This window comes from Sebastes fasciatus, chromosome 5 (assembly GCF_043250625.1).
Source record: "Sebastes fasciatus isolate fSebFas1 chromosome 5, fSebFas1.pri, whole genome shotgun sequence".
NCBI classification, from domain to species: domain Eukaryota; kingdom Metazoa; phylum Chordata; class Actinopteri; order Perciformes; family Sebastidae; genus Sebastes; species Sebastes fasciatus.
In genome coordinates, this window is record NC_133799.1 from 24,148,020 (window position 1) to 24,173,333 (window position 25,314).

General features: G+C 43.0%; 1 long non-coding RNA gene across 1 annotated transcript in view; it reads right to left on the bottom strand.

Moving 5' to 3' along the window:
• Positions 1 to 9,165: 9,165 nt before the first annotated feature.
• The window catches only part of LOC141768071 (uncharacterized), a 33,323-nt gene continuing 17,174 nt past the window's right edge, over positions 9,166 to 25,314 (bottom strand). Inside the window, exon 3 of the long non-coding RNA XR_012593988.1 lies at positions 9,166 to 9,311. This is a non-coding gene — a long non-coding RNA (uncharacterized LOC141768071). The remainder of the gene's footprint in view (positions 9,312 to 25,314) is intronic.

The window sequence follows — 25,314 nt, forward strand, 5'->3', positions numbered from 1 at the left end:
TCCCTCCGCAGCGTGCGATAAATAATCACAAAGTGAGGCCCAATAATTAGCTGGCATAGGTGTGAGAGGGCTATCGAGCCCGCAGGAATGAGATGATATAGAGGGAAGGAGTGCAGAATGAAAGGGTAGGCCGCGGGGAGTAAAAGATTAAAAGGTGATGGAGTCGTGTAGACACGGCAGACGTCGGAGCAGCCAAACAAACCCGGTGACCCGTCTCCTCGGCCCAGTGCTGCTTTTCCGTCTCCGATGTTCTCTCCTCTTTTGGCAGCGACGAGACATCTCCATCCCGACCCAGCCCCGCCCCTCCTCTCTTAGCCTCACCTATAGCATACCAAATCATAGCCCAGTCTAGCAGAGCAGCGTGAGCCAACCCCGCCCAACCCAACCCTGCAGGAGGCAAAGCGTGGAACCTCCGCTGCTCATATGAAAAACTGGAAAACTTTTATAGCTCCATAATATTTAAAAACTCCCCTTAGCTCACTTTTTTTTCCCATGAAGCAGTCACGTTCTTTCAGCATGTGCCACAGATGTTCTGACGTTATTGTAGCACTGTCTTTGCTATCTTATTCTATCTCGTACCCTTTCTTTGCTTTCTCTTTCTCCATCTTCACCCCTAACACCCACTCCACCACAACCTCCACTGCGCTCTGCCTCCTCCTCCTCGCCTCTCTGGCTTGCTGTAACAAAATCAGAGGCTTAAGAGAGCAGTCAGTGCCGAGATCCTCCACAATGTGAAGCAGATGTGTGACACACACACACACACGTGGAAGAGCAGCCCGGAGCATTTTGGGCCAGAGGGTGGAGAGAGAAGTAAGCAGAAACAGCTCTGTTGCTAAGCTACGGCCAAAATAAAACAGACGCTGCAGACTCTAGCTGAAACAGGCGGTTTGTTTCACGCACACACACACACACAGAACTGTCAAGAGTGGAAAACAATGTTTTGAGAGAGTCCTGGGAAAGTGGACGGGTTGAACTTGTAGGCTTTTTATAAAACTTTGTTGTGTCAGATTTCTTGTAGTCGTGTCTCATGTTCAGCTCCAGTTTGTTCACAATCAAGTAAAAAGATGCAAATTGTTGGCTTTGGCAATCTGTTGCTGATTGTGATTCAGTGTAGGATGAGTGTGTGTGTGTTTGTGTGTGTGTGTGTGTGTGTGTGTGTGTGTGTGTGTGTGTGGAGAGTTGAGGAGTTCAGGCTTGCTGGTACATGCAGGTGTGTGTGTTGTGTTCAACAGAGGAAATCTCTTACTGATTGAACTGTTTTCCAGCGTGCTTATCGTAGCCAAAGGTCGGCTGTCTTCCTGACGGAGAGCGAGCGAGTGTTTGTGTGCGTGTGTGTGTGTGTGTGTGTGTGTGTGTGTGTGTGTGTGTGTGTGTGTGTGTGTGTGTGAGAGAGAGAGAGAGAGAAAGAAAGGAAGGGAGAGAAAAGGTTGTCCATCCCATTTAAGGCCTTCATACACAAAGGCAAATAAATAACATGAAAATGCTAAATGCTAAATACTCGCCCGCGAATTTCATTCAACGTATGCAACGGTTGAGGGTATGATATCTTACGGAAAAGTTATTCCTCCCTTTTTGTTCGTTTTCCTACGAATTTCCAGCAACGCGTGTCAATTTCTGCTTGTTACATGCATACAGTCTTTTCAAAATAAACTTCTGTCTTCACAGGAAACAACTTCCTTAGGTTTAGGCAACAAAACGACTTAGTTCGGTTTAGGAAAAGATCGTTGCTTTGGCTTAAAATAACTCTTAAGTAAGTATGTAAGTTACGTGACAAATAAATCAACGTTGACTTCTGGTTTCACACAGGACACGAACGCCGGTCTCCTCCAAACATCCACCCCGACCTCCTCCCTACACTGCGTTTATATTTCCTGGTTCGTGATTACACACCAATTGATTTTGTGGGATACTACTTTTTGTAGGTATGGCTACGAACAGCATATGAGACCAGCCTGTAATATTATTTGCCCAAGGCTTTTATTGTGGAAGGTAAGAACTGAAGGAATAGATCTAGTATGTGCTGCCTTTGTCAAAGTTGAAAGGAATAACACAATTTGCCGTCTTGGTTTGGACTACGGAGCCTCCATGTTGTTGTTTCATGAATATAGGCGCTCCTCAACCCGTTCCACACAACGTGATTGGTTGATGCCTTTATTAGAGGTGCGAACGCTCAGAAGAATTGACAAAAAATGAATATTGACGTGCAAATTAATCGCACAAAAAAAGGCTGCCGGTGTGTAAAAGGCCTTAACTCTGTCTTTTGTCTCTCCCTCTCTTCTGTCTCCGTCTGTCTCTTTGGTATTTTGGCCTCTTTGGCTTCAGCAGCGTTACTCTCATGGTTGTTAAATACATGTACGTGAACGACTCCTCGGAGACGTGTGCGTCCGAACCTTCCTCAGACAGAAGGTCTGCAGGAATGTTTATTTCCCTCTTCTCCAGAACAGGTGCTATCTTCGTGGAAATCTCCTGATGGCTGTAAGCACTCGCACTCGCACTCGCACTCGCACACACACACACACACGCACACACACGCACACTCGCACACACACACACACAAATGCATACAAAGCCAAGGGGGATTCCTGGGACTAATGTTTAACAGGGAGAAATTGGACTGCACCATCAATTTTAGCTCTCTGTGTGCAGACACTGTGGTTTACTCTAGATAGCCGGGCCAAGCCTCAGAGATAAGAGGACTCTCGGCCGGCCTGTGGGAAACATGAAAGCATTCTCTTTGAAACTGACTTCTCTCTCTCGCGGTCTCTTTTCCTCCCTCTCTCGCTGTAAGTGTACTCCGTGTGAACGTGAGAGAGAAAGATTGTGTGAGCAGATTTAAAACTGTAAAAAGCAGTCATAGTATCACAAAGACTTTTACTAGTCTGTATACGCAGGCCGCTCTCATTCCCAGGGCGTTAAATACCGAGGCTTTGTCTTGGCCATCAGCGTTCGGTACCGCCGCCAGTATGAAATGCACCAGGCATTCCTTTAACTATAATGTAAACCCATCTGTGGCAACAGTAAATGCTCCGAGAAAGTGCACCGGGAGCGGGAGGGGAGTGGATGGTTCTAACAAACACAAGGCTTTCATCCAAGAGACTGCTGTTTGTGTCCTGTGCATCATGTTACAATCATGGATGTATAGAGTGAACTGGATACAGCATTGGAGGCAGTCTCCCGTTCATTCCTATGAAAGCTTCTCAGTGGCGCATGAAGCCAAAATGGCTCGACTGGCAAGTGATAAAGTACCCGGATCATCCAGCGATCCCCGGTGCTCTTCCTGGAGGCTTGGTTACAATCAGCTGTTCAATTGTGTCATTTTTCACGTAGTAGTTTTAAGCCCGACCATGTATTTCTTTTCTAAACCCAACTATAGTGTTTTTTTTTGCCTAATCCTAAAGTGACGCCCAGGGGCGTGACGCCAAGGGCCGTGACAAAGCGGCGGTATGTGACGAGTTGGGATGAGAAGGTGTTGGTACACGCAACCCAATCTCATGGGAAGGCGTATAAATAGCACAACATTTTTAACGACATTCTGCGTGTCATGATGACGCAATTTAGGCTTTTTGCGTGTCAATTCACGTTGTTACTGTGAAATGGTCGTGGTTATGTTTAGGCAACAAAACCCTTTGGTTAGGTTTAGGAAACACATCATTGTTGGGTTTAAAATAAGTACCTAAAGTATGTAAAATACGTACATAAACATCATAACATAAGTAGGGAAAACACGTCACAAACGTCATCGACGTAACTTCAAAATAACTCAACAACACTTTGGGACACAAACACTGGTCTCTTGGTTGAAAGTCCTGTGTTTGTTGAACCCTCCCACCCACCATAAGCATTCTTTCTCACTTGTTATTCTACGTCACTACCTCTGAGCGTTGCATCTTCACGTGGATGCGTTGTAGTCAATACAGATTACATGGCGTACACATGACACGCCAAAAGCAACAAAGGCGTTGGTGAGACCAGGCTGGTATACGATTGCACCCTTAAAGGTGGACACATGTTTAAACGTGGTGACCAGCGCATTATAGCATTACACTCATCATGCACGTCAAATGCACCGCACTCTCTACGGGCACTCGTTTAAATATCCTTCCAAATACTGTAGATTAAACACATAAACCATCGTACATGATGAAAACCTGTGTACTTTAACTGAAACATTTCCAGCCTGACTTGGTGACAGCTTTAGGTTGTGCAGCTGGACATCATCATGCTTTCCATATTTGCTCACATGCTGTGCATTTCCAGGGACTTATAGAGGTCACGGAGGAAGAGGAGAAGAAGAATGAATATTTCTGAATCGTCACAACTCATCATATCACAGCTGAATAAACTTAAAAGCAACGGGAAAGGAGCTGTTCATCAACGTCAAAGTCAGATTCTGCACATATTAATGAGCGGAGAGAAATTGCAGGTATGAAGTTAATTTGTAACTTGCCGTGCCAACCAACACAGCACAAGTGCAAACACACACTCATCTCTACGCCCATACACAAACAGACCTACCATGGTGAGTGCTGTGAGTAACTGTAGATTACAGAGCTGTCAAACTGGCTGCTGGAAGGAGGCAATTAGATCAGGGGTTGTCTTGCTAATGGGCTGCCTGACCCCACACACACACACACACACGCACACGCACACGCATACGCACACACACACTAGCAGAAACAGAGATTCTCGGTTACCCTCCTGAACCTTGCCCCAAACAAAAGCAGAGTACTGTTAAGTGAAATGCTGCCTTTAGGCTCAGAGGACTGTGGCTCACACATGCACACTCAGACCAGGAGTGCAGGATATGCAGAGGCTTGCACCTCACTAAGCCCTGACACACAGGTATGAAAAAGATTCCACTGGAAAACCACTGGAATACTGAAACCGTTTCCCAGGATCTCCTAACTACTAGTAAACACTGTGTGTGAATCTGTGCGGGTTTGTACGGATATTTATATATCCGAGTGTGTGTGTGTGTGTGTGTGTGTGTGTGTGTGTGGACAAGTGGGTGTGTGCCCGTGCACACGTTTTAGGGCAGACAGAGGAGTCATTGTGATACGGTTGTATCCCTCAAGGCGCTGGAATCTGGCACATTGTCTTCGTCGGAAACTCAAACCATTTACAACTCTCGACTTGTTTTGATCCTTTCAGAAAAATTCCATTTCCTGCGGTCGTTCGGGGAGTGACTGTGGAGAAGCCTCTGGAAGGAAAAGCCTCATTATGGCTTCAGTGTGAGTTGGAAGGCTTGACGTGAAGGTCAGTGCCAGCCTCACCGCTGTAGTTCCACTGTGTGAGGGTGAATTTTGGATGGAAAGGTGACCATTAGATAAGAGGGAACACCCAGCGTGGGTTCTATGGTACTGGATGGGCAAACACAACCTGGTTGAGAGGGATACTTCTTTAGCATCAAGCACAATCTGTTTGATCGGGGGGATGATTTGGTTATTAATCGATATATTCATTGATTTAGTTACTATTTGTTTCACTAAATCCAAATGTCAGTTAACTGTGCTTTAAAAAAATAAAGCCTAAACCACCTGTTTTTCCTGATTCTTCCATGTGCAGTCCTTTTCCAATTCTTTTCTAATCCCTGGCCTCGCCCTGCTGGTCAGTCCAGCTTCAGTTTTCCACATACAGCCATGCATGCAAGGGCGAAATCTTCAGTCAGACATTGGCGGGGACCAATTACCTTGCATGGCAGCTGGATTCTAGCGATGTCACGAGATCACACGGAAACCGCGGGATCACGTATCATACAAAATAATAGTACGTTTGTGTCTGACAAGCCAGAGCACGGACCAATCAACGTCCTGTGAGGAGCTACTGGCAGGTACGGACGTGGCTTAGGTGTCACGGAGAGGTGCCTCCTAAACAGGTTAGCGAACATGTAGATGCTGCAATACAGATGACATCCAATCTCCTGCCAAGTAGTTTTTTTTTAAAGTGCCGGCCCTTTTTCCAAACAGTTTCCAATGACGGCTTCTCAGCTGGTTCTCTGTAACAAACCATCTGGCTGGTCAGGTTAATTTGATGACTGGTCATTACAAATATTGTTGGGGGATAAATTTCCATATGTCATACTGTATATTGGGGGTGACATGACGCATGTGCATGTTTGTAAGTTTGTATGTGATGTAATGTCTGAAGGAGCCGCTCTGTTCGCTGCTCCAAAAATACAGCCAGTATGACCTCAACTGATGCAAACTCCATGGACACGGTGTGAATCAAGGAACTAGAGCAAGGAATACTGAGGAACAGTGTGTGAGAGAGAGAAGGGGAGAGAACAGGTGCAAATATCGCAACACCAACATTTTCAAGAAGGTGGATGAAGAAATGAAAGAGGGAGGCTGTGTTCACACGGTCCAACAAGTCCACCACCGGTTACGTTAATCAGAGTATGCACGGCTGCACGTAAACAGAAATATTAGTGGAATATTAATTTTCTTTAGCCATGTAAACAGCTTAGTAGGAATATTGTCTTTTTCAGAATGAGATCAAAAAAGGAATATTTTGTGCATGTAAACGTAGTCATTGTGTTGTGGCTGATGAAGCAGCACATGCAGGAGGGACCCAAATGCTGATACAGATCAGGCTTACTGGTGCAACTGAATGATTCATTAAACAAAAAAGGCTTAAAACTGAGATGCAGACAGGTAATGGGAGAAGAAAACTCCATGCAACAACGAAAGACAACAAGGACGAACTGAACTGGGCTGGTATAAATAGTGACTGACTAACGGGGAAGTGGGAACAGGTGAGCAGGAGGTCAGGTGAGTGCAGGGCTAACGGGGGACAGGTGAAACTAATCAGGGCGGGGCGGACAATCAAAACTGGCGGGAAAACACACAAAGGCAGGAAATAAAACAAGACATGACACATGAGGAGAGTGACTATCAAAATAAAACAGGAAATAGACTACAAACAAAACCGAGGACCATGACACACTTCATTGACACAATTGTTTGTGTGTTTCTGTGTAAAAATAAAATCAAAATGTTGTTCCTCTAAATATCTTTTATGTCTCTTTTCCTCTGACCTTAATATCTAGGACAGTATTGAAGTGGTAGCCCTTCTCTTTGCCACAAAGTAAGCTTTGACATTTGATGACGGTGTGAAATGTTCAGTATATTTTTGGAGCAGATCGCTGCTGTCTTCCAGAACCTTCCCAGAAGAGTGCAAGCTGCAGCAGCAGTACTGAAATGACATGCTCAACACATCACATAAAGATTTAATGTTTGGGTGTCCACATGCACAAACGCACACATATGTAAACCCTTGTGCATACAGACACGCTGCGGGGTGAACAGAGGCCTGTACTACGAAGCGAGTTCAACACACAACCAGCTACCAACTAACATCCACTAAGCGGTCCTACGACGGTGGTTATTAACTCGGTAAGTCAAGCGCGTGGTTATGAGCGCGTTCACATGAATGGGGCGGTGTTTACAGCATCGCAAACATGGACAAGTCTACTGTCAACAGAGCGGCATATTTTACAAACCAAGAGCAAACTATAATGTTAGACAAATACGAAGAAGTTAAACAGATAGTCCAGACTAAAAGTAACACAGTTGAAGCTGCCAAATGCAGGAAGGACAGCTGGCTAAATAAAATAAATGTGTGAATGCATAAATTAACAGATTTATTAAGTTAACAGAATACTCGATAGTCAGATATAGTCATCTAGTTGGGGGAGTGATATATAAATAGCTTTCAGAGTATACTGGGTGATTAGTTTACGCTTATGACATTTAACAAGGTTGTGGCGTGTGTGACTATTTCAGCCTTCTTTCAGCTGCGTCCCCGTCTCCGGTGGTGTGAAACGGACTTGAGAGCAAGTAAAATATATATATATAAAAACATAATTCAAAGCGTTGAGCACCCGCAGCATAAATCCAGCTGTCCTTCCTGCATTTATCAGTTTAAACTGTGTTGTTTTTAGTCTGGATTATGATTTAACTTCTTCGTATAGGCTATGTGTAATATCATCATACGATCTGTGCACCGAGCTCTGATTGGTCAGTAGGCGGTGCTTTTATGCGAGTTGATCTCTTATCTGGAACATAACTTGCTCCGGAGCAGGTTAGCTGTTAAGCATCAGTTACCATGGTGATCTACCCCAGTAAGAAGTGAACCACCGTCATAGGACTGAAAACCCTGAAGGGTTAAACCTGAAGTTACCACGCTAACCCCAAATCTTGCTTCGTAGAACAGGCCTCAGGTTAGATGTTCAGCATCAGTTACCATGGCGATCTACCCTGGTAAGAAGTGAACCACTGTCGTAGGACTGAAAACCCTGAAGGGTTAACCCCAAATCCTGCTTCGTAGTACAGGCCTCTGGTCTGGTGAAGGGGATTCTCCGAGCAGGCCGCCGCCTCCTTTGTTTAGCTCAGACATAGTTTTCCAGCTTATTTCTGTGCATTGTGTATGAATGGGTGCCGTGCCTACATGCAGATGTGAACGCCGGGTTAGTGGCAGAAAGAAATAGAGCGAGTGGACTGAGGTTATTTGTGTGTGACAGAGGGTAGCCTGTATCTGTAGCGTGTGACACACAGTGCTCTCTCTGCAGTAGCCAGGCCACAGTTTAGGGACTTGTGCCAAGGGACAGAATAGCCTGTCTGTTTCCTGCCTCTTACTGAGTGCTGATTGACAGCAGGGCTTCTTTGTGTGTGTGTGTGTGTGTGTGTGTGTGTGTGTGTGTGTGTGTGTGTGTGTGTGTGTGTGTGTGTGTGTGAATGTGTGTGCACGACTTCTCTGTCGCTGTGTGTATCAAACTGACAGATTGACAGAAACACACCACACATCTCATGATGTAAAGAAGTTGCCATCTCCACAGAAAATAAGACACCCAGCCAGCCTCCTGTCACATTCAGCCACTTCTTTAACAGTGTGTTTTATCTGCTCTGTTTGTTCACAATATCACACTCTCATTTCACACACTGAGGGGACACACACAATTCACACACATTCTCACGGACCAGTCAGCCATCCATTTAAATAAACAATTTCTCCACAGAACATACCGCGGTTTATTTATTCAGGGTGTCAAATGGCACATATGAACCCACACATACAGACATGCAAAAACACACACACACACACGCTGGTCTCAGCTGTCATGTTTCTGGAGTGTCAGGTTGTGAAGAGCAGAGGTAGCTGCCTCACCTCTGACCTCCCCCGCTGTCTCTCGAGGTCGTGAGGACTGCATGTTAGGACGCATAACATGTGTATCTGAGGTTTCGGCATTGAGACAGAGGAAGGCAGAGATCAATGTAGGAAGGGTTAGAGTGTGTTTGTGGAGGTCAAAGCGTCTGCGGAGGAGATACAGAACAGATAAAAAAACAAACAGATGTTTGCATACAGGAACAAAGTGCAGGGTAAAGGATGTGGCTGGAGAATAGCAGAAGCTAAGATGGGCGTCTTTTAGTCAGGGTGTCTTTCTGAGAGTGAGCACATAAGAAGAAATCCAGTCATCGAAAATATGAATGCACTGATTGAAAAGGAGTGTAAATATTAACCGATATGTAACTGATTAGAGTCATAGATTCAGCTACATTAATATAGAACTACAGATTTGACATAATTTATGCATGAAATTTGGAAATTGCTGTCGGACCACCTTGCACAACGCTGCCTGAAATCTTTACATTGAATTAGCAGAAATATGCAGGAGGCAACATAAACCTTTCTAAGAAGGCGACATGTGCACTTATAATAAACTTCTAAATAGGAGCTAAATTTGATATCCAGAGCATTAATATAGCAGCAAACAACTATTTGCTATGTAAAGATATAGAGGAGTAATATGTTTTAATTTGATGAATTTGTTTGAACTTCAGCAACATCAGCCCAATCTCTTTATTTTGTATCACTTGTTTTTCTATATAGGTCAGTACACATAAGGTTAGAAATGTAGAAGGATCACGCTGCTTAGTTGCTAAATTTACATGATGTGAGTAGGGGGTTGTTTGAAATCTTTTTTAATTCATGGGGTAGTTAGTTGGCAGGAGAAAGAAAAGAAACAAGTCAGGAGAAGGATATAATGTAAACGCTGTATTTTGAAAAGATAAATAATTTAAGAAATTGTTGTTTAGCCATGTTTAACGTATCTTCGTGCACATTTTGAAGTATCACATTAGAAAATCTGCATGGAAACGGCAAAATTTGATAAAACTTCCGCTCGCTTGAGGTGGTTTTTGCCTTTGTTGAAAAAGAGCGCTAAATGGATTATGGAAACGCCTTTGCTGAGTAAATTCTGACATAGCGAACATTTAACTCACAGATATATATATTTATATTGTCTTCATCTCCGGACAGCATGAAACATGGCCAAGCTGACATAAAAGAACTATTTCAACCTCTACTTCTTCTACTACTCTGTTTATTGGCGGATTGCAGCCATGCGTAAAGCGCGGCCTACACCGCCAACTTCGGACAAAACCGCGCAGCCAAGCCCCAAACCAGTTGATGGAAAAAACATTTCAAAAGTTCACTTAAAATTTGCTTGACAATCGAATGGAAACACACCTGCAGATATGGTTTTGTTTTACAAAACAAGATATGACAGACATAGAAATACGCGGTAAAGCAATATGAAAACAGAATGTAAAGAGGGCTGCTGGAGCTCAAGGTGTGTTTTATGTGTTTTCATTAAGAAGAGAGGCTGTGGGAGAGAGTAGAAAAGAAGTGGAGCGAGGAGACATGAACTATAAACAACAGAAATTGGACACATCATCGAGGGCAGCTGATAACCTATACCCACACACCCCCACTCTCAGCCCTCCCAGCAGCCCCGCCTGCTCCCTGCAGTGAGCCCCCAGACATTCACTGAAGGACTAAACAGGAATCCCCCATAGCCCCACGACAGACTGACTGACTCTGCATGGTCTACATCACACACACGCACAGTGAAACACACACTCAAATGCACACATGCGTTTACACGCAGGCTTACAGACAGCACAGAAATAACCCCAGTCTGGGGTATTACCATACTCACTATCTGCCCAAGAACATCACCTCATATCACACTACAGCGCTGTATGGCTTTACCACATGCAGTTATTTAAAAAGGAAAAGGAGCACGCTCGTTCTGTGCGGCTTTTCCCTCTGATATACGTATTTGACCCAATCTTCATTTCAACTCTTCAACCTCCTCTTCTGTTCTCACCTACAATATTCACTCTTTTTCTTTGTTTTTTCTTTTGCTCCCTCTCCCTCTGTTTTAATTTCTCTTTCACTTTCGCTCTCACACACATACATTTGCATTAAAATCCATACGGTAACACACTGTCTGTTTCCTGAAAGCCCTTCCCTCACTGTTTATTTTCACGTCGACACCACCGTGCATTGCACAGGTGCGATAGAAAGTGCAGATGAAAGGAAAGGTCAGGAGTTCCTCAGCCTCTAGTTCCTGACAATTGCATCACCTCCCACAGCCGGGTCGATGTGCTTCGGTTCCCCCCTCACTGTTCAGTGAGGCGCCGCAGCAACAAGGAGGGGCTTTCTTCCACCCATTCCCCTCAACATTTGCATGGCTTTCACTGTGAGGGTTTTCCCTCAAACACAAAGAATACCACTTAAGGTGACACACTCGGGAAATGCATGGTCTGTCAAAGCCAGAGGTTGGAGGGCTACGTTTTAACTGACAAAAATGATGAAGTCCAGAGTGTCTTCACGGGTACTGATCAGGGGGGAGATAGCAGAGGTTATTTGGGGAAAACACCTGCAGGAAGTTTCTGAGTACATCTTTTGTTTTAGGATTCAACACTTCAACAGAGTGAAGGAACCCAAACTCTAGAATAATCTGCATCATAATCCATAACTATAAAACCTCTGCTGTATCCAGATGAACACTTGTAGTAGGCTACAGTAATTGTATGATCTCTACAGATCTCGTTGGAAACGGATATTTACTGAATCTAATCTGAATATCTTCTGCCAGTTTTGCGCCATTTGGTCGTGATAAGTCATTTCATGCCTCCGCAACAAGCCTCATCTGAGGATGATTCAACGGTTTCGATCAGTACACACTTACTCGAGCATGACAGAGCATTTCATAAAGCAGTATCATGTCGTCAGCAGCAATTAAAATACTGTGTTCAGGAGATATTGCATGTGGGTCTATAACAAAAGACTGGACAGCATCATCAGAAACATTCAGAAAATATTTATCTTTATCTTAATTTTGATATTTAAAAGTTTAAAGCAATAGTTTGACATTTTGGGAAATAGGCTTTTTCGCCTTCTTGCAGAGAGTTACATCAATACCAGTCTGCTACATCAATGGTTCCCAAACTTTTTCACATCAAGGACTCCGTTTGATAAGATTTTGTCCTATAAAGTCCGTCATCTGATAGGATTTTTGCTTTTTGTGTTATTACAGAAAGTGTATGAAACTTATGACCAAAATAGCCATACATTCTGTCAATGTGTTATTATGAATGGAATTAGGACTATTAAAATAAAATAAAATAAAATAAAATAAAATAAAATAAAATAAAATAAAATAAAATAAAATAAAATATATGAATGATTCCCCTTTTTGCTGGGGACCCCCTGGAGCCTCCTCAAGGAGCCCTGGAGGTCCCCGGATCCCACTTTGAAAACCACTGTCCTGAACATCTGTATCCAGCAGCCAGTTAGCGTAGCTTAGCATAAAGACTGGAAACAGGGGGAAACAGCTAGCCGGGCTCTGTCCACAGGTCACAAAATCCTCCTTTCCAGCACAACTAAAGCTCACTGATCAACATATCATTTTTCTGTTTAAAAACTGAAGCTTTAAAATGACAGCTTGCTGTTTTACGCATGGTTATGTGCCAGACTATTTCCTGGTTGGGAGCTGTTAATAAGTGAGCTTTAGAGGTGCTGGTAGGCCGATTTTGTGACCTTCGTAGAGAACCATGGCTAGCTTTTCCCCCCGTGTCCAGTCTTTATGCTAAGCTGAGCTAACCCTCTCCCATCTGTAGCCTCATATTTACCATATAGACATGACAGTGGTATCAGTCTTGGGAAGAAAGCAATATGACCCAAAATGTCCCAGACCGCAATAACTACTCAGGTGAAATGAGTGGCGTTTTATTGCCGGTTCAGGCTGACGTTCAGTTGGGCACGAGGCTGCGGGCAGATTTGCTATGTCATGATGGCTGCTCGGAAGGACACACGATCCTCTCCGGACTTCTCTGTGCACCCGGCCGGTTTCTGTATCAGGTCAAGCTCGCCATCGAGAACGCCGTCTATTTCCAGTTGACCTGCCGTGACAGCAGGTTATATACCCGGGGGCGGGTTGGGGCTGCCACAGCGGAGGAAGAGGAGGGTGAGGAAGATGAGTGTGGGGTTTCCTGGGAAGCTCCCAGTCAGACATCTGCTGCCATCACTCCATCACTCCCTCCCTCCTATACTCTACTGTCTGTCTAACCTCTTTCTGTCCCAGTGATGGCTCTTTGTGGCGAGCAGCAGCGCTCCACTGAATAATTCAAAGAGACAGCAGGGACAGACAGTGGATTAAGTCCCCGTAGAGGAGGAGGAGAAGGAGGAGGAGGAGATGGAGGGATGAAGAGGGAGGACAGAGGGGATTTTGCCCCATTAGACACGAGGAGCTGAGGGGAACTTCATTGACGAGGCAGTGGGGTGTTAAATCAGCAGAGTGGAAAGAAGGGGTACTGTCTGAAGTGAAAGAGAGATGGAGGAGAGAGGGGAGGAGTGAGAGCGCGCGGGCAGCGCGTCACATGACCATCGGGAGATCCCTGAGCAGAGCTGGTCACCTGACTGACTGGAAATGCACCCATGCTGCCTGAGAACGATTCCCAGAAACCGTGCCTCCCGTCCTCGTCCTTAAGACGGATTACAGTATATAGCAGCTGATTTAGGATATCAATACATCACATCATGGTATAGGAGTGTCATTTATACTTTCAAAAATTATAGAATTAAATCCTACTAGTTAAAACACATCCAGTTAAATATAGCAGTAGAAACAAGATGCCCTTAAGATGTCTGTCTGAGTTTAAAGCGCTGGCAGCGGGGATGAAAAGAGGATTTTGCTGAGACAAAGCTGTGTGTTTAAACGTCAAAGGTGCAGAGTTAGTGTGACTGATCGGAGTCTAAACCGGGGTAATTCTCTTTCTTCTTCTTCTTCTTCTGCTGCTGCTGCTGCTGCTGCTGGACTTTTGGGCCAGCTGTCTTACGCCCACTCACAATCTCACACACCAAAACAGCCAGAACGTCATTTACGGTTCAGTATTAATTCAGAAAGTCAGGGGGATTTGATCGGTTGTCTTTCTTAGAAGAGCAGTTTCTAAAACTGAATGAAATGACCTCTGAGTTGAAGTTTATTGCTCAGTTCCTCTTGAATGGTAGACTTATAGTATGTTGGTCTGTAGGCTGAGGCCACTGTGGTGAGTGACTAACCATTCAGTGGCTCTGTGTAGGTGTGGGATCAAGATCAGTCCAGTTTCAAATGTTTGTTTAATCTTTTTGTGGTCTAAGACTTTTTACTCCGCTGGTTTTAGTCTCACTGTTCTCACTCTCATATTTTAATAATAAAAAAGTCAAAAGATTCCAGATTCATATGAGATTAGACTATTTGAATTGAACAAAACACAAGATTGTTGATGTTTTAAAGCCTATAATGTAGTGTTATGTGGTGTAACGATGGAGGTTATATGTTTCGAATATAAATAAAATATTGAAAAAGTAGGACAGACAAACGTGGCCGCCGCTGCCAACAAAAACTACTATAAATAGCAATCCTGTCTCCTACAAAATTAAATTCTTATTCCCAACTAAACTGCATTTTTATTTACGTTTTGAGGGAAACATATTTTCTGCAAGATTACGGCCAAAGTTTTAAATACGTGGTTAACGTTGTAAATTGAAACAAAACAAAACGAAAAAACGCAACAAAACTACTTGGTAAGGTTTAGTAAAAAACATCATGTTTGAGCTTAAAGTGACTACGTTTGTTACGTTATTTACGCTATGCACATAAATTAAAATAAGTGAACGTTGACTTTTGGTTTCTCACGGGACACGAACAGCTTTCTCCTGGGTGAATGTCCTGTGTTTGTTTGACCTACCAATCCACCCCGATCTCCTCCCTACGCAGTATTTCGTAGACTATCAGTATAGATGTATTTGTGATGCGTCAAAAACAAATGTAATCTGCAACAAAAGACGATTCTCTTACACCGTAATTCACAATGCAGTTTCATTGTATGGGAACGTAATTTTTTAGGAGATATGAAAGTAAAGACAGATAATTACTGAATGTAAATACATTGAATGGCTTTTGCAGAAAAAACGCTGACCATAAATAGTACAAACATTGGGAAAATCAAAGGATAATAAATTTAAAATGTTTTATCAAACTGTTGTTTCCACAAGTAAGAGTGAACTTTCTCGCTCAAGAAATGTATCTTCTAACAAAAGCTGAAAGGTTGTGGGAAAGTAGTGAACTTTCCAAAAATACCTTGATGAATAAAATACAATACAGTTCTCTTATCTTAGATACAGCACTTTTTCATATGAAGTACAATTGTGAGTAAGACGTTAGTAACAGGTTTGAAAGTGTAACAGAAGTGAACATTACTCATGCTTCATGGGAAGTTTCGTGCTCTGCCCTGAGTGTTGCTCATCATACCCAGCCGACACAGTTCATGCTAAGGCTGATGGAGCAGCATCCAGATCCCTGTGCATTCTGGGAGCGTGACTAAATAAGCACATTTGCAACCACAACTGCACAGTTGGTTGATGGACTTTATGGCCCTTCTCTGTGCGCAGCGCCGTCAGGCTTTGTAGCAGAGGGTGAAGAATGCACGCGGCATGAAAAGACGTTAAATACTTTCCATGCGCACACGTTGGTTTGTGTTCCCTGGAGGACGTCCGCACGTTGGTTTATACGTCCCCGGTGGGAATCTGGTGTTTGCTTTAGTTCCGGGTGGGTTGCGCTCTGGGTTTGTGGGTCGGTGTTTTCGGGCCAGTATAGCTTCAGAAACAGGACCTGGCCAGGACTTCTGTGTTTTTAAAAGGAAGCTATGCAGCTGTTGTTGCTCTCAGCACCAAAACTGTTTCTGCAGAAGAATGAGAATTGTGAAAAATGATCCCCTGGTTCTTGGTAAATGTAGGTGAGGTTAAACGTGTTGAATTCTTTGAAGCTTACACGCAACCAGTGTTGGTTTCGGAGCGCCCACTCTTGTTACAGAGCATCAATAATGAAGAGTCACTCCACAGACCTCTAAACACTGGCCTGCTGCTGTGAACAAAATGTGGGCCAACATCGCTGCAATGAGCATAATAATGTCTGTCCACCATCAATCAGACAGGCGTCTGGCAGCGATCCATTTTATTAAACTGCAGTGTATTTCAGTTTTATACCTGCTCCTCTGTCTCCTTCCCCATCCCCATCGTCCCTCCTTCTCCATCCCTCTTTCTTCTCCTCTAACATAATTGAAGTGAGCCTCTCCTCTCCTATGTAACCCAACGCTCGTCCCACAGCACTAAAGTGTCGTTTGGGCCGCAGCTTAAGTACTCGGTGTGCTCTGCGCTGCGCTCAAACTCGTACGGATCAGCAGAAGCCCAGATTAGACAAATGAATAATTCAGCTTATTGCCTTAAATGCAGTTTGTGGTAAAAGATAGTTATAAATCCTATTAGACTTCTGACCCCCGTTCATTTCACTGATCTAAGACCTGAGGATCTTACTGTGGCCAACATGCAGTGCAAAGTATTACGCTGATTATTATTTCTTCCTTTTTGTGGGAGGTGACGTCTTCATTATTCCTGCCAGGACTCAAGGACAAGTGGGCGCAACAGCAGCTTTATACATGTATGTGTGTGTGTGTGTTTTATGTCCATAATATTGACTGTCTTGTATAAAAATGGTGGAAAATACTATTAAGTTTGGCAGAGAGCAGATTCTCTCAAGGCCAAGTCGAACATAACGATTTTCTGCTCTTCCCTCAGATCCATTTATGTAATAATGGATGTCAACATATTAAAGTGAATTAAGGTGGGGTTGGTGTTAGCCTTCATCATCATCAATAATTGATCTTTAATAATTAATGCAGGTGATGTTTAGTGTGGCTGATACTATGATAATGGGTTGATGCTGCCCAAGTGGATCAGCATGTTAAAACCATAATGTTTTTCCTGAGTGTGTGTGTGAGGATCAGTTGTTTTCAGTGTGTCTGTCCGTCAGTCTGTCGGTCTGATCTGCTGCTGCTGCGTCGTGTGCTGGGGGTGAGATTAACCTGATGATCTCATACTGTGGGGTGATGCAGTCTTACGGCAGGTGAGTCATCAGGCGATGCTGTGGGCCTCTTACTGGAACAAATAGACACGCTCAGATCATCTCCCCTGCAGCTTTTATCTGCTGCTGTACTTACTGCTGCATCATCTCCCTGTCCTCCTCCCTCCTCCCCTCCACTGCCTCCACCTCATCGCATCGCACAGCCTTGTCTCACTTTCCTCCTTCACCCTCCACTTTCTCTACACTCTCTCATCTCTTTCCCTTGTTGCCAGAGTTGTTGCTTCTCTCCTCCTCTTCTCCGTCCACATCATGGTCCCTCTCTTCTTCTGATTAAAAAACAACTACATTTAAACACATTAAAAGACTAGTGTGACATTTTTCAGAGTTACGCTTACTTGCTTTGAGAACATTAATGTGACTCATTTCAAAACATTCTCACCCCAGCTCGTCACATACGGACGTTTGGTCAGGACCGTTTAGTCAGAACCTTCAAGTCTTCACTAGTAAACAAGTGGTTAGGTTTAGGCAACCAAACCACTTAGTTTTACGTTGAGGAAAAGATTGTGGTTTGGGTGAAAATAACTCAACTTAAGTACGGAAGTTATGTGACAAATAAATCAACATTTACTTTTAGTTTTACACAGGAACGAACAGAAGTCCAGTGTTTTTAGACACACCCATCCACCCCAACCTCCTCTCTGTGCGGCATTTGTCGCTCTTTATACTTCCTGGTTCACAATTACGTGAATTATATACAAATTGATTTTGTGGGATTTATACAAATTACAGTGCATTACTTTTCGTAGGTATAGCTACGAACGGTGTATGAGAACAGCCTGAACAAAATTACTCGTTTATGTTTAGGAAAAGATCATAGTTTGGGTTAAAATAAGCGTGTTTGTTACGAAACTAAAGTTACATACATAACTTAAGTATGTTACGTACGTGACTTAAGTTAATTTACGTAAAATAAGTCAGTTTCACACACAATAAGTTGGCTTCATATAGGACACAAAGCGGTCTCCTGGGTCCTATTTTGTGACCTCCTCCCTACGAGGACTCTTTATACTACGTCACCTGACATCCTCCTTTACTCCCATCATAATTACTACGGCCAATAGAGGCAGACTTGCACGTCCAAAACTGCCGCTATAGAGGGGTACGTGGAGCGTCATAGTTAGACCGGTATAGAGCCACTGACCAAGCTGCCGTATTAGATGAGTTGGGAGTGAGAAAATAACAATTTCTATGGGGGGTTTTGTGCTGGACCATTATGGACTATATTGGGACCAGTAAGAAATAGTCCACCACCACAACTTCCTGTTTTTATACTTCAGCTTTCGTATGGTTTAAGAAGACGAGATATGACGTGTTAATTAGTGAGGTTTAGGTGTTGGTAGGCTGATTCTGTTCGTATAGGGCCCGGTTAGCTGGTAGCTAGAATCTTCTCTCCTAACACTCAGCAAGAAAGCGACCAAGTGTATTTCCCCAAAATGTAGAACTATTCCTTTAACACCAAATACAAATAAATTAAGTTTTATCTATAGTTACTTCTCAGGCCTTCATCAATAGCAGACTCCTCTGTCGTCAGTTCATTTCTCCTTTCTTTGTCCTCTGCCTCTTCTCCTCCAGCTTTTCTATGTCACCCTGCTGTCTATTTGGATTTCTACTGCTGCTTGTATTTTATGCCCTCCATCACACAGCAGCAGCAAACACAAGAGCCACAGAGACTGCTGGTTTGTTTTTTTAATTAGGTAAATGGACTTGAGTCTCCCGAACCAGACTGAGAAATCACTCTCTGGACTCGAGCGCTGTCATAACGATTTCTTGAATTAATGACTTTGACTATAAATGTTATTAAAATCTTGCCGTGCAGCGGGTTATGCGTATTCTACCCACTGCTGTTTTTGTTTGGGGGTTTCTTAGGTTTGCTCTCGGGCTCGGACAAGGTGGACACTCCACAGTTTCCAGAGTCGACAGATGCTCGTGCCTGAAGGGGAACACACCCACGCAGCGGCCGACCTCAAACCTCAGCCTTACCTGCTCCTGACAGGCTGCAATCTGACTCTCCCACACCCACAGAAGGTGAGGCCTGGCTGGGTTCAGCGGGGTGGAGTACAAGTTGTACTGCCCATCTTTCCAGGGAGGATCCCTTCAGACTCAACAACAAACACGCTCAGACAGAGGGGTATTATCTGCTGTTATTATTGGAGATAATTATGTCAGATAATTATATCTATTAGCTATGTTGTGTCTTTTCAGCCGCTCCAGTGTCAATATTATTTCAATCTCAGTCCTGAGAGCGCTGGACTCCATGGGAAAATACTGTGAGTCGGGTAAAGAGGGGGTGTGAGGCGACCACGATGTAAATGAGGTGTATAGATTTTATTTATTTATGTAATAAAGCTCTAACAATAATGATTAAAAACACAATGATTGTATTTGTATAGCAGTTTTTTCAAGAGCACTTATGACCAAAAAAAACCTGTATTTCAATTTAGTATAAAAAAAACAAGGAGATAAAAAACATCTAAAAACAATAATTGGTATTAGTTAATTGTTTAAGCAACTATACTCAAGTAAAGCAATCATATCTATGCTTTAATCCATTGCAACGCAAAAGAAAATCACAACTGTGATTTTCCTTAAAGACACGCTGTTACCCAACATTCCCTTTTTCCTTGTCGTACAGGAGCGTTTCTGACTTTTGAGGGGCCGATTCGCTCACAGAGGGCTTTTGTGTGCTGCAGGTGTTGAAGTATATGAGGCTGTGCTAAGGAGTGTTTTATTCCTATGGGCCCCCTGAGGCCCCGAGGCCTGGTCCAAGAGAAAGACCAGAAGCTGTTTCAACTTCCTCTACTGTTGTTTTGTATGGAACACAACTTCAAACACTGTACGTCAGAGCGCACAGCCAACCACAGCTACACAACACACACAGCACACACATACTGTATGTTTCTGTCTCTTCTTATTACACACTAAATTAAATCCGCTTTCTGTACTTTCTATAAAGACATGAATATGCATTATTTTTAGCAGGTTGTGGAGCTCACAGGAGAAGATACAAAATATTTTTGAACTGAATTTTCCTTCAAAAAACATCACTCAATCTCAAACGGTTGTTGCTTACATTTGGAGGACGATTTCTTGCCAATAAAGTGGCAGTAGGCTGTATATATTTTTGGCATCATTGGGCAAAACTTCCATAATAACCTTTCAGCATATTGTAATTCAAGTGTTCTGAGAGATAACTAGACTTCTGCTCCTCCTCATGGCTCTGTTTTCAGGCTTTAGAAAATGTAGCCCGTGACGGAAGACTTTGACCAATCACAGGTCATTTTATTGAGAGAGCGTTCCTGTTGGCTGTGCTCCGGTCATGTGACCAGAACTTGCCGTTCCTTCACCAGATTTCACAATGGCGGCGGTGTCACAAACATTCTCATTTTACAGCTAAACCGTGCACTACAAGATGATTCTGAAAACATTAGAGGAGAGAAATAGGCATTAACATAACATAATATTGATTCATATTTGATCAGCGAGTGATTGACAGCCGGCTCTCATAGACCGCAGATGGACAGCAGACCTCAGATCAGCTCTTACTGCTTGTTTTCCTCCGGCCGGTGAAATCTTGCAGATGCCGTTAGGAGCACCGAAGGACACCGAAGGACACCGGAGGACACAGAGGCACATGATTTTTGTCAGGCTACCTGTTTCATGAACTACTGTCACGATATAGCGACCGTTTTATAAAAATAACTTTTTTTAATCATATTTGCTCCAATCTCGCCTACTTCAGCTTTAAGGTTTAGTATAAAAAGGGTTACCCAGTTATCTTCCAAACCATTTCTTACTTTATTCTATTTTGAAGATAGAGAAACTTTAGAGTACAATTCCTGGAAAACAAAATCCCTGAAGTATAGTTTGTGCTATATATAATATAGCAGAAATTAGTTAAAGTTAGAGTGATGATATACAATACAGTGTGTAATATTAGACTATAGCACCAAATGGAGTCCAGCAAACAGGTAGAGCAGCAGAGTAGAGAGCTCCCAGTATGGATTGTGTTAGCGTCTCTAAAGCCCCTGGAGCCACAACACTGACCTTTCCTGTTATGGAAATGTACTGCAGGCTGTTCTAGGCCCGCAGCCACACGCTGCTTGTTTGAATGGCCACACAGGCCCCCTTCTGCTGCCTGCCTCTTTCCTGAAGACTGCTTTTACTGTTTGAGCTGCTTTGTGAACGCACGTTTGTGGAGCATTGTTCAACAGAATGGGCACAATGTGTTCCCTTTTATATGTTATTCTCTGTCTTTATTTTGGCAACCTTTTACTCGACTGTGTTGTGGTACAATTGCACGGAAATTTATACTCTGAACTCCTCATAATAACCCGATAAATAATGTCTGCTCAGCCCAGTCGCCAGAAAATTTTTTGGCATTTTACATTTCTGCAAACCACAGTATACTTTGAATGTCGACATTTCTGAACCAAAAATATGTTTCATACCAGCCTCGTATCACGCTTACAGAAAGGCACAATGCCACGTGGTTAACGTTGCGAAACGATTGGTTAGGTTTCGGCAACAAAACTACTTGGTTAAGGTTAGAAAAAAGATCTTGGTTTGTGTTGACTTAACAACGTAGCGTAACAACGTAGCGTAACAACGTAGCGTAACAACGTAGCGTAACAACGTAGCGTAACAACGTAGCGTAACAACGTAGCGTAACAACCTAGCGTAACAACCTAGCGTAACAACGTAGCGTAACAATGTAACGTAACAATGTAGCATAACAATGTAGCATAACAATGTAGCATAACAACGTAGCGTAAAGATGCAAAGTAACAATGCAACGTAACAACGTAATTACCGTAAATAAATAAAAAACATTAGCATATTTTCTTACGTAACGAGCGTAACCTCATGTAACAAGCGTAAAGTCAATGTTTACTTTCGGTTTCACATGGGAGACAAACAATGGTCTCCTGGGTGGAAGTCCTGAATGTTGCCATTGTACGTTTCTGCAAACTACGGGATACGTTGAATGTCGGCTTTTCTGAACCAAAAATAAGTTTTATATCATCCTTGTATCACGCTTGCAGGAAAGCAGAATGCCACGTGGTTAACATTGCGAAACAGTCAGTTAGGTTTAGGCAACAAAACTACAAGGTTAAGGTTAGAAAAAAGATCATGGTTTAGTGTAACAACGTAGCGTAACAACGTAGCGTAACAACGTAGCGTAACAACGTAGCGTAACAACGTAGCGTAACGCATTTTAAGCTTTTTGCTTGTCATTTCACGCCACATTGTTACCATAAAACGTCACGGTTAGGTTTAGACAACAAAACCACTTAGTTATGTTTATGAAAAACATCATGGTTGGGCTTAAAATAAGTACATAAACTATGTAAAATACGTACTAAAACAATGTAACATAGCTATGGAAAACACGTCACAAACGACACTAACATCACTTCAAAATAACTCAACAACACTTTGGAACACAAACAGCGGTCTCCTGGTTGAAAATCCTGTCTTTGTTGGACCCTCACACCCACCATAAGCAGTCTTTCTCACTTTTTATTCTACATCACTAGCTCTGAGCGTAGCATATTCATGCAGATGCATGTATATTGCAGTCAGTACAGACTACATGGCAAATACATGACATGCCATAAGCAAGTTAATTTGTGATTCCAAACCAAAAACATACGAGGGTATAGAGAGCACACTTGTTGTCTTACAGTTAACTTCATGCTGCTTGCCGCCCGTCACAGAGCCTCCCTCTCTCTCCTGTCCGTCACTGTGATTAGGGGCTAAACTGGGCCAAATGAAGTGACATGTTTTGCTTTGCAAAGAAAACAGAGCTGTGTTAATCCTCGCGTGTGGAGTTGTGTGAGTGTCGGAGGAGCAGGGGGGGCTCACGCTGCACACTGGGTCAGCAGTGATGCAGCGCTGCGCCCTGTCCGCCGTCATCTGGACTTTCCATATGTGATGTGATTAGAAAGCAATTTACTCCTTGACGATCTGAGCCAAGAAAAACACCTGCTTTATTAAAACAAAACAAATTACCCCATTTAGCCCCAAAGACACAGAACCGCGTGGTTTAGCGGGCCTGAATACATCACATGGATGGATTATTAAAAACAAATGGAGGTTTTAGGAGTAAATCAGAGGACAGCGAACATGATCCTTATCGTGACGTATGGCGGCACTCCACCAAAATCTCCAGTATTTTTGTTTGACCTGCAATCTGGACAGAAAGGTTTAACAAAACACAGCTGAACATGTGGGGATTATCAGAAGTATTGTAATTACAGAGCAAGTGATCCACTTTAGATATACTTTGTATGTCTCTGAACGCAGTATTTACATGTTCATTACATGTTACATTTCATTTAAGGAACTTTTTAAGTTTCATCTTGTGTCATTCTGTGTCGCACAAAACTTAAATATTGAGTTTCCCCAAAGCTCTAGTAGAAACTAAACTTTCTGAATAGTATAATAATGTGGCTGTGTATTTCACATAATTTAGAAATGAATCAGATTGTACCCGAGGGAATTTCACTGTGCTGGGTTACATAAAAAAACAAGCTACCTTGTAAAAATAAATATCTCTGGATTGATGTGGCTGAAGCGTCAGAGAAATTGGAATATCTACAGCAGCTTTTTCCAACACGTTCTGCATGAATGGGAGATTTTAAAGACAACAATTTTGGCTAGAGAGGTTTGGCCACAAGAAAGCAGACGGGAGGGATTATAAAGTGTGACGTAAACACAGATCAGTCCCTCACTGCTGGTAAAAATAGATTTAACAAAACACTTGCCAACAGGAATCTGCATTAAATTTGACTTGAAATATCCTAGAAATGCCATGCGGCTTAGCTCTGCTTAGGCGTGTGAAGCGTCCCATTGTGAAGGCGTTTGTCCCCCTGCAAGCCCTCAGAGAATGGTAATCGCCTTGCCGGCATTTGTGGGATGTTAGCGTAGAATAGCGTGCTAGTCAGCATTAGACTAGTCAGCTGTAAGCCCGGATTGTTTATGATTTGTCGGAGAAACTAAGCACGGCATGATAATCGTTAAGCTGTTGGGATGCCCTTTCAGTTTTGGCATTTTGTGCAGTTTCGGATGCATCTCCTGTACAATGAGGCCTTTTCATACATTGTTACAGCAGTAAATCTCAGCTGAATGTGTGTTCTGCTTGAAAATCTTGTATGCTGTTTCCCTTTCGGGCTTCAACGGAAATCTGTGTTAGAATCTGTAATTTTTCGGGGTTTGCAACCAGCTTGAAATACCTTCAAGCATGACTGTGGTCTTCTGTAGAAACCAAAGAGCCAGCAGCGTTATCTCCCCTCAGGGTCACCCCCTTCTGCCTGTCTATCTGTATCTTCTGATGAAACTCTCGTAAAATGAAGAAACAACAGTATTTCTGTGTTCCTCAGTGTTTGAGACAAACTGTTTTTCACTTCCATATGCAAAATCACAGACATTCTTCTCTGTTTTGTTATGCTTCACTGGACATTTGCTTTCTGTCTGGCTCCTCTCGGTGTTAGAAGTTTCTCCTTCATTCGCTCTCTCTTCCACAAAGCAGCTGTTACTTTATTCAGCTTTAGACGTCCCCTCTGCCTCCGAGTGTATTTTCTCTGTGTGTGTGTGTAGACTGTGTAGGATGCAACTGGAGAACGGCCAAAAGCAGCATCCCTGACACATGAAAACACAACCAAAAACGTTTTGACTCCCAGCCAATATTGTTCCAACACTATACCACACTTTCATATGAGTAATGTTCATTGTTTTGTCACCATGTTGTTTTTCTGGGCAGTAATCAGAGTCACTATATACACCATAGTCACAATACACCATATCGTATTGTATTTTGTTTTTATGCATTTGTTATTATGTTTTTTCAGGTTGTCCGTATGTCCGTCCTATTCTTGTGAACACGATATCTCAGGAACGCCTTGAGGGAATTTCTTTAAATTTGGCATTTGGACTCAAAGATGAACTGATAAGATTTTGGTGGTCAAATGTCAAAGGTCAGTGTGACCTCACAAAACACATATCTG